Source organism: Helianthus annuus, chromosome 9, assembly GCF_002127325.2.
Source record: "Helianthus annuus cultivar XRQ/B chromosome 9, HanXRQr2.0-SUNRISE, whole genome shotgun sequence".
NCBI classification, from domain to species: Eukaryota; Viridiplantae; Streptophyta; class Magnoliopsida; order Asterales; family Asteraceae; genus Helianthus; species Helianthus annuus.
In genome coordinates this window covers 99,914,650-99,923,387 of record NC_035441.2, presented here as the reverse complement: position 1 = coordinate 99,923,387, position 8,738 = coordinate 99,914,650, and the positions used below count along the sequence as shown (strand labels likewise).

Sequence of the window (8,738 nt, the reverse complement as noted above, 5' to 3'; positions counted from 1 at the left end):
TTCACTTTAACTGCTAATTGTATTGATTGGAATGCAATTACAAGCAGTTCTTCACACTGGCAGCACCTCGGTATGGAATACAAGAACTGAATTAATGATTTCGCCTGAAAGACCCTTTATATAGGGTTCCTGATTTCGCCCCTATGTACACAGTACATATAAGCGAAATCATCTAGTGTCCAAATAAGCGAAATCACCTAGGTAAAACCCTATGAGCGAAACCATCTCCTAAACCACATACAATCTCCTATTTTCTCGTAAATCGTGCCCTAATCTATACAATACAATGTAAGACTCGATACAAGACGAAGTCGACAGATGCATGCACCAACACAAGTTGAATCTAAGCACAGCTTACCATCCTCAAACAGACGGACAAAGCGAAAGGACAATTCAGACAATGGAGGATATGCGTAGAGCTTGTATAATTGATTTCGGAGGTAATTGGGATGATCACTTACCTTTAATAGAATTTTCTTATAATAATAGTTATCACACAAGTATCAATGCTACACCATTCGAAGCACTTTATGAACGAAAGTGCAGAACCCCAGTCTGTTGGGCAGAAATTGGGGAAAAGCAACTATCTTGGCCTGAGATAGTGCAGGAGACAACCGATAAGATCATTCAAGTCAAGGAACGACTGAAAGCGGCCCATGATCGACAGAAGAGCTATGCTGATAACCGACGTAAGCCATTAGAATTTTAGGTAGGTGAAAAGGTATTGTTAAAAGTCTCTCCTTGGAAAGGAGTAGTAAGATTCATCAAACGAGGAAAGCTAAGTCCCAGGTATGTTGGACCTTTTAAGATTATTAGAAGGATAGGACCTGTAGCCTATCAGCTACAACTGTCAGAGGAAATGGCAGGAATACATGATGTATTTCATGTATCTAATCTCAAAAAGTGTTTAACTGATGAATCATTAGTAGTGCCTCTTAAGGATATAGAGGTAAATAAACAACTCAAATTTGTAGAGAGGCCTCTACAGATTGAAGATAGAAAAATTAAGAATCTCAAGCACAAGAGATTAGTTCTGGTAAAAGTGAAATGGGACTCCAAAAGAGGACCTGAATATACATGGGAACTTGAATCAGAAATGCAAAGGAAATATCCACACTTGTTCCAGTAGATCTCGAGGACGAGCTCTAAAGTAAGGTGGGGAGGATGTAACAATCCTAGCTAAACTGACACCCTCGATTGTTTTTTGACACCCTAATATATTTATCCCAACATGTCTTTAAATATACCCCGTATGTGAAAACGGAGCCCGAAATACAATATAGCATTAAAAATAAATTAAAAACAAGTTTAATTAAGCTGAGGCGGGCTGCGTAGACCCACCTCAACTCCTACGCGGGCGGTATCAAGGTTAAAACCTGATTTCGTTAATTTATAAGTTTAGGCGGGCCGCGTAAGACCCCCATTAAGTTAACGCGGGCCGCGAGGGTCCCAAAATGTGGCGTAGCCCAGTGCCGCCACGTGGCCCAACACCCAGATAAGCTAGTTGATGACCCAGCTAAGCTACGCAGTTGACCGGAGTCAACCCGGGCCGGGCGAAGGCCCTATGCTTGTTTTACGCGGGCCGCGTGAGGACCAGTTTCAGCACCTATAAATAGAACGCATCGGATCTCAGTTGAATTCGTTCATTTCTTTCTTTCTTAAGCAAATTTCTGAATAGTGGGCATTATACCCAAGTCTAATACCCCCTAAATAGCTAGGTTCTGCTACGATGTAAGTATGACAACCCCTGGATACGTATTAGATACTCTGCCCGATTGATCTAGGGTTCCGTAACGGCTGTCGTGGTTCTGCCCAACGTAGTCGTTGGAATGCCGTCTCGGGGAGGGTATTACTAATGTTAAAATGGGTTATTATACTAACACACGTGCATTTGTGTAATTTATAGACTATTCCCAGGAAATCCTTACTGATAATCCTAAGACAGCAATGTGAGTGATCCTTCTTTTTGTGTAAACCTTTTTATGAGTTGATCCACTTTTTGTAAACTTTTTGTTAACCGTCTTTACAAAACCTTGAATACCTTTCCATGCGAATAACAGTTATTGAGTTTTTGTAAGAATACAATTATAATGGGTATGTTGGGGTTTTGTATACAAAATTTGTTACCACCTGTTCAAGGAGTAACATTTCCACAAGTTGAGTATGACATTACCACTGATGTTAATTGTTATATCTTGGAAACAAATGTAATTGCGGATGCGCCCTCAATACTGTAACAAAATGTGAAAGCCAAATAGAAGACAGCTGGACAGCACTGAAGGCTTGGAAAAGTGGCAATAAAGTTACCTAAAAATAAATAGATGTTTTATTAAATAAAATAGGATTTATTCCTATGAAAGTGTGTATACTGAAAACTTGGGTTTTACCCATGTGTTTAATGTTATGAAAATGTGGTATTTTACTCTGATAAAATATTTCCTAACTACGGTCCTGATGAAAATTTTCGCTGCCAAATTAGACAATTAACGCGATACCACCGAAACTGGCTCGCGGCCGCCCGTTCCCAGGGATCAGGAATCGGGGGTTGCGACAGCTCAAATCCCAGGCGAAGCCCTAGCGTGCCACATGTCCCAATCCGTGTCAAGTCTACAAGCTCGAATCAGCACAGCTAAAGCCTAGACCCCTAGGCCGCAGGCCGCGTAAGACCACCCTTGAGTCTTCCCGGGCCGCGAGAGATTGCGAAATTAGCACTATAAATAGATGGCATCGGACGTTCATTCGAAATCGTTCACACACAAATTCTCTCTCTAATTTCTATATAGTATAAGCTATACTCGGGCATTATATCCCCTAATTAACGAAGTTCTGCCTCGTTGTAAGTATCATAACGCCCGGTTACGTATTAGATACGATGCCCGATTGATTTAGGGTTCCGTAACAGCTGTCGTGGTTCTACCCGACGTAGTCGTTGGAATGCCGTCTCGGGGAGGGTATTACTAATGTAAATATTGGGTTATTACACTAAAACGTGTGCATTTGTGTAATTAATAGATAATCACCAGGAAATCCTAAAGAAAAACCCTAAGACAGCAATGTGAGTAATCCTCCTTTTTGCAAACTGTTTTACAAAACCTCAATTGTTTTAATTAATATTTAACAGTGATTGAGTATTTGTATTCTAAAATTATCGTCGGTATGTTGGGGTTTTGTATGCAAAATTTGTTACTACACTGTGAGTAGTAACATGACCACAAGTCGGGTTGACAGTACCGTGGGTAGTAATTAAAGTAGATGGAAACAAATGTAATTGCGCGATCGCCCTCAATACTGTAAAATGGTTTTACATGTCTTGATTAAACTGGGATTCACTCACCAGTATTTCCCTCTGACAAAATGTTTTTAAACGCGTTTCAGGTAACAAAATGTGAAAGCCAAGTAGAAGCCAGCTGAACAGCACTGAAGGCTTGGAAAAGTGGCTATAAAATTACCTAAAATATAGAGATTTTTTATTTAAATAAAATAGGGTTCATCCTGTAAAATGTCTGTACTTGAAACTTCGGAATTTCCCATGTGTTTAATATTATAAAAATGGTGGTATTTTACTCTGATAAAATATTTCCTTACTACGGTCCTGATGTAATTTCCACTGCCAAATTGATAAACACCGATACCACTAAAACTAGCTGCGGTCACCCGTTCCCGGGTAATTAGGGGATGGGGGTTGCGACACCATCATTTTTGTAATCTTCTTCGTATGATACTCCTTTTAAAGGGTTAACATGAGCAATTATTAAGCGATTTCGGAACAAATTTGTTCTGGGAAAAGGGTAATTATGATGCAATTGAGTGTGGGGGTAGTAGGTGTGTGGAATTAGGGTTTTAGTGTTCATGATTTGGGTGTGTTTGTGGTGGGAAGATGGGTTGGTGGTGAAGAAGTGGTGTGATGTCGACATTAGATATGGAGAATAAATGGACGAGTGTTTTGGGTTTTTTTGTCCAACATAGAACCTAAACAAATCAAAGTCTGGTTTCAGAATGGAAGATGCCGAGAGAAACAGAGAAAAGAAGCTTCTAGACTCTAAATGGTGAATCGAAAATTATCTGCCATGAACAAATTGTTGATGGAGGAGAATGATCGCCTGCAGAAACATGTGTCTCAGCTTTTATATGAAAATGGGTATATGCGCCAACAGTTGCACACTACTTCAGCTGTAACTGATACGAGTTGTGAATCTGCGTTTACCACCCCTCAGCATTCTCTTCGAGATGCTAATAACCCAGCTCGACTCCTCTCGATTGCAGAGGAAACTTTGACAGAGTTCCTTTCAAAGGCTACAGGAACTGCTGTTGATTGGGTCCAGATGCCTCGGATGAAGCCTAGTCCGGATTCGGTTGGTATCTTTGCCATTTCACAAAGTTGCAGTGGAGTGGCAGCTAGAGCCTACGTTCTTGTAAGTTTAGAGCCCACAAAGATTGTGGAGATCCTTAAAGATCGTACATCTTGGTTTCGAGACTGCCGGAATCTTGAAGTTTTGACGATGTTACCTGTCGGAAACGGTGGAACTATTTAACGTGTTTATATGCAGGTCTATGCTCCAACCACACTAGCTCCAACACGGGATTTTTGGACTCTCAGATACACTACAAGTTTAGAAAACGGTAGGCATGTGGTGTGTGAGAGGTCCCTTTTGGGCTCTGGTGGTGGCTCAAATGCTGCAACTGCGGCCCAATTTGTAAGGGGAGAAATGCTTCCAAGTGGCTACCTGATTAGGCCATGTGATGGTGGCGGGTCAGTTATTCACATAGTTGACCACCTTAACTTCAAGCCGTGGAGTGCTCCCGAGGTTATTGGCCCGCTTTATGAATCATCTAAAGTTGTAGCACAGAAGATGGCCATTGCAGCCTTACGTTATATTAGGCAATTAGCTCAAGAGTCGAGTGGAGAAGTTGTTTATGGACTCGGAAGACAGCCTGCGATTTTGCGTACTTTAAGTCAATGATTAAGCAGAGGATTCAATGATGCTATTAATGGATTTAATGATGACGGGTGGTCGTTGATGAACTGTGATGGTGCTGAAGATGTGATAGCCTCCATTAATTCGACGAAAAATATCGGCAACTCGACTAATTCATTGAACCCCCTCTCGTTTCTTGGAGGAGTTCTTTGTGCAAAGGCCTCGATGCTGTTTCACAATGTACCTTCGGCTGTGTTGGCCCAGTTTCTATGAGAGCATCGATCAGAATGGGCCGATTTTAATGTTGATGCTTACTCAGTTGCTTCGGTAAAAGCTAGCCCGTATGGATAACAAGGGACACGGCCCACGAGGTTTACAGATAGCCAAATCATCATGCCACTTAGCCAGACAATTGAACATGAAGAGATGCTTGAAGTTATTAGACTCGAAGGTCATGCAGTTGGTCAAGAAGATCCTTTTGTGTCGAGGGACATTCATCTCTTACAGTTATGCAGCGGAATCGATGAGAATGCAGGGGGAGCTTGTGCGAAACTTTTTTTTGCTCCAATTGATGAGATGTTTCTAGATGACGCGCCTCTTATACCATCTAGTTTCCAAATCATTCCTTTGGATCCTAAATCAGGTGACCTGAAGGATGCTATAGGAACAACACACCGCACCCTTGACTTGACTTCAATCTCGAGGTAGGCCAGTCAACAAACCACGATCCATCAGATAGCATGAGATCGGTCTTGACCATCGCGTTCCAATTCCCTTTTGAGAACAATCTAGCCGATAGTGTGGTAACCATGGCTCGACAGTACGTTCGTAGTGTGATCAACTCGATTCAGAGGGTTGCCATGGCTATATCCCCTTCTGGCTTGAGCCTGTCAGTCGCCTCTAAGTTGTCTCCTAGCTCACCCGAAGCACTCACTCTTGCTCACTGGATTTGCCATAGCTATACTTACTATCTAGGTATGTAGTTACTAACTTCCGGTTCGGTTGTTGGAGACCCGTTATCAAAAGATCTTTAGCAGCATCAAGATGCCATTTTGTGCTGCTCTTTAAAGTCGCTTCCGGTTTTCATTTTTGCCAACCAGGCAGGGCTCGACATGCTAGAAACGACCCTGGTGGCGTTACAAGACATCACACTAGACAAAATGTTCGATGAAGCGGGTCGGAAAGCCCTGTTTCCAGAATTCGCAAAGAAAATGCAAGAGGGTTATGCGTATTTGTCGGGTGGGATTTGCATGTCAACAATGGGACGTCGCATTTCGTATGAATAAGCGATAGCTTGGAAGGTACTTGCTGGGGACGAGACGACGGTGCATTGCCTTGCTTTCTCGTTCGTGAACTGGTCGTTTATATGAGATAACTACGAGCGGGTAGGATTTGGAGCTCCCAATTTTGGTATGTAAAAATGTGTTATGTTAAATCGGTGGAGTGATGTTCAAGTGATGGTATGAACTGGAGATTTATTTATGTTGGTGCACTACATCTGTTGACTACGTCTTGGATTGAGTCTTAGTCTTAGAGTGTTAGATCAGGGCACGTTTTACGAGAAAACAGGAGATTGTATAGATGTTTGTAATAGGTTTCGCTTGTATGGTCTTAGATGATATTTTCGCTTGAAGTGACATTGATGGTTCCGCTTAAATGTCAGTTGAAGGTTCCGCTTGAACGACATGTATGTTCAAGCGAAACCTCAACACATATAAATAGGCTTTCAAGCGAAAACATTTAAAAAAGAGTCTGGTAACTCGTACCGAAGTACTGCCGGATCGAGATTTGAATGTACATTGTCAGAAATCAATGCAAAGAGAAGTTTAAAGTGATTTGCTAGCTGTTCCTAAGTCAAATACTTATTTTCCGCATCTGTATTTGATAGAATTTCTTCTGAACGACTCGTTCAGGTCGAGACACGATCCTACAATTGGTATCAGAGCTCAGGAGGAGGAGTTCTTGCCATTTCAGCTGCATTTCATCTTGTTGGATCTGAGTTTGATTTTGATTGTATTTTATGTTTGAAAATAAGATGAAGATGGATGAGTGTGCAGCGGAAATATAGTGAAAACAAACTTTGCATACAATCAAACGAGAGTAATACTTTTATCAAACATCTTTACACAGAGAACCGAAAGACTGAATTTATTTCAACTACGATTACAATGATTGATGTAAGAATGCAAACTGCCCCTCAGCCAGAGCTCAGTAGTTTATTCGTGCAAAGAAGACGAATGATGCAAAGAGCTAATAGAACAGTACAAAGTTCTGAACTATTTATAGGCACTTGCAAACTACTGAGCATCTTTGCTGACGTCACCATGAAAATGACATCTAACCTCCTAACAAACTCTAACCTCTGATCTATACAGACACTTCTTGTGTTAACTCCTGCTAATACATTCTATCTCAAAACAGACTTTAGAGCAGCTGCTGCAACCTTCTACTGTTGTGAACCCAGCAGCACTTGTCCGGATCAGCAGTTCTTGACTCAAGGCAGTAGATTGAATCAGCAGGACTTTAGTCTTCCATCAAATCTTTAGTTGAGCAGCAGTTATGGGTCAGCAGTTTAGCAAGATCAGCAGATAGGAGGTCATCAGTAGTTGTAATCACTTTCAAGGGGAGAGATTTGTATATCAGCATCTGCTTATTCAGAATCCACTGCTCTGATCCAGTTTTGGCTTTAATTATCTGTTCCTCTGATAGGGTTCAATCCCAACAATCTCCCCCTGGAACAGATAATGCCAAAACCCTTCATTATTTGTGGATATTTTATTGCCTCATTAACAGCTCCCTTATCTGACCTTTAAATTGTAATTCAAAGTCAAGGGCATCTGTATCTTCATCATCCCTGCTAAGTGGAAGATCAAGGAGATCCTGCAAATCTTCAAGACTCAGGCCAAGAGCTTGTTCCCTTGATATTTTCTCCACTTCTCCACCAGACCTGAGCAAAGTCAATACGCAGGTCTGTTTTTCAGTTGCCCACTTTTGTATTTTTGAGCCTGGTGGGTTTCTTGGGAGATGCTTATTTGCAGAAGTATTTGGTGAGGCTGGCCTGTTCATCACTGGCTGAGCAGTGGTAGCAGAGTTTTCCTGTTCAAGTTCTTCTTTTAACGTTCTTAACAAGCCTTCTTTTACAACAGCATTTCCAGTAAGAATTTCTTGAACAGTTTCAGCTCCTAACTGGCTTTGTTTCCTTCTTTTGTAGATGGCATTACCAGCTGGAGCAGTGGCTCTCCTGATTTGCAGCTTTGATGGTCTTTTTGAAACCGCTGCTTCAGGATAGTCAGGTTTTTGAGGAAATTTTGGATCTTTCTTTCTTAATTCCTCCAACCTTTTGTAGGTTGACCTGACCACATCTTCCTTCCATCTAGCAATTTGTCTTTTTGTACCAAAATCAGTAACAACCAGTTCTTCTTTCATTCTCTTTAGTTCCATTTGCTTATCAGGTACATTCTTTCTGAACTTTGCCCAATCAGGAGGAGTGTGAGTGACTTTCCTTTTTATCATGTCTTGAATTCTTGCAGCTTCAACTTCAAGTTCAGGAACAGTCCACTCTTTGTACATGTGTCTCTCTCCTTTGTATCTTTTGTGAAACATAATGCTTTCAATGTAGTCTTTCTTCAGAGTTTCAGCTGCTCTTTCTGAAATTTGTTGACTGACATTCTTTGCAAAACGTTCTAGGGAACTGACTTGTGTGAGCAGATATTGGTAGTATCTTGATACTTCTTTGTCAGATTTCCCTTTTGTGTTTCTTTTTGAGTTATCCTCTGCTTGCTTGGCCTTTATCTTCAAATATTCTTCAATGTTTTTGGGCCA

At 41.3% G+C, this 8,738-nt stretch overlaps 1 pseudogene; it reads left to right on the top strand.

The window, feature by feature from the left end:
* Positions 1-3,794: 3,794 nt before the first annotated feature.
* On the top strand, positions 3,795-6,250 carry LOC110875901 (annotated as a pseudogene).
* The last annotated feature ends 2,488 nt before the right edge of the window (positions 6,251-8,738 follow it).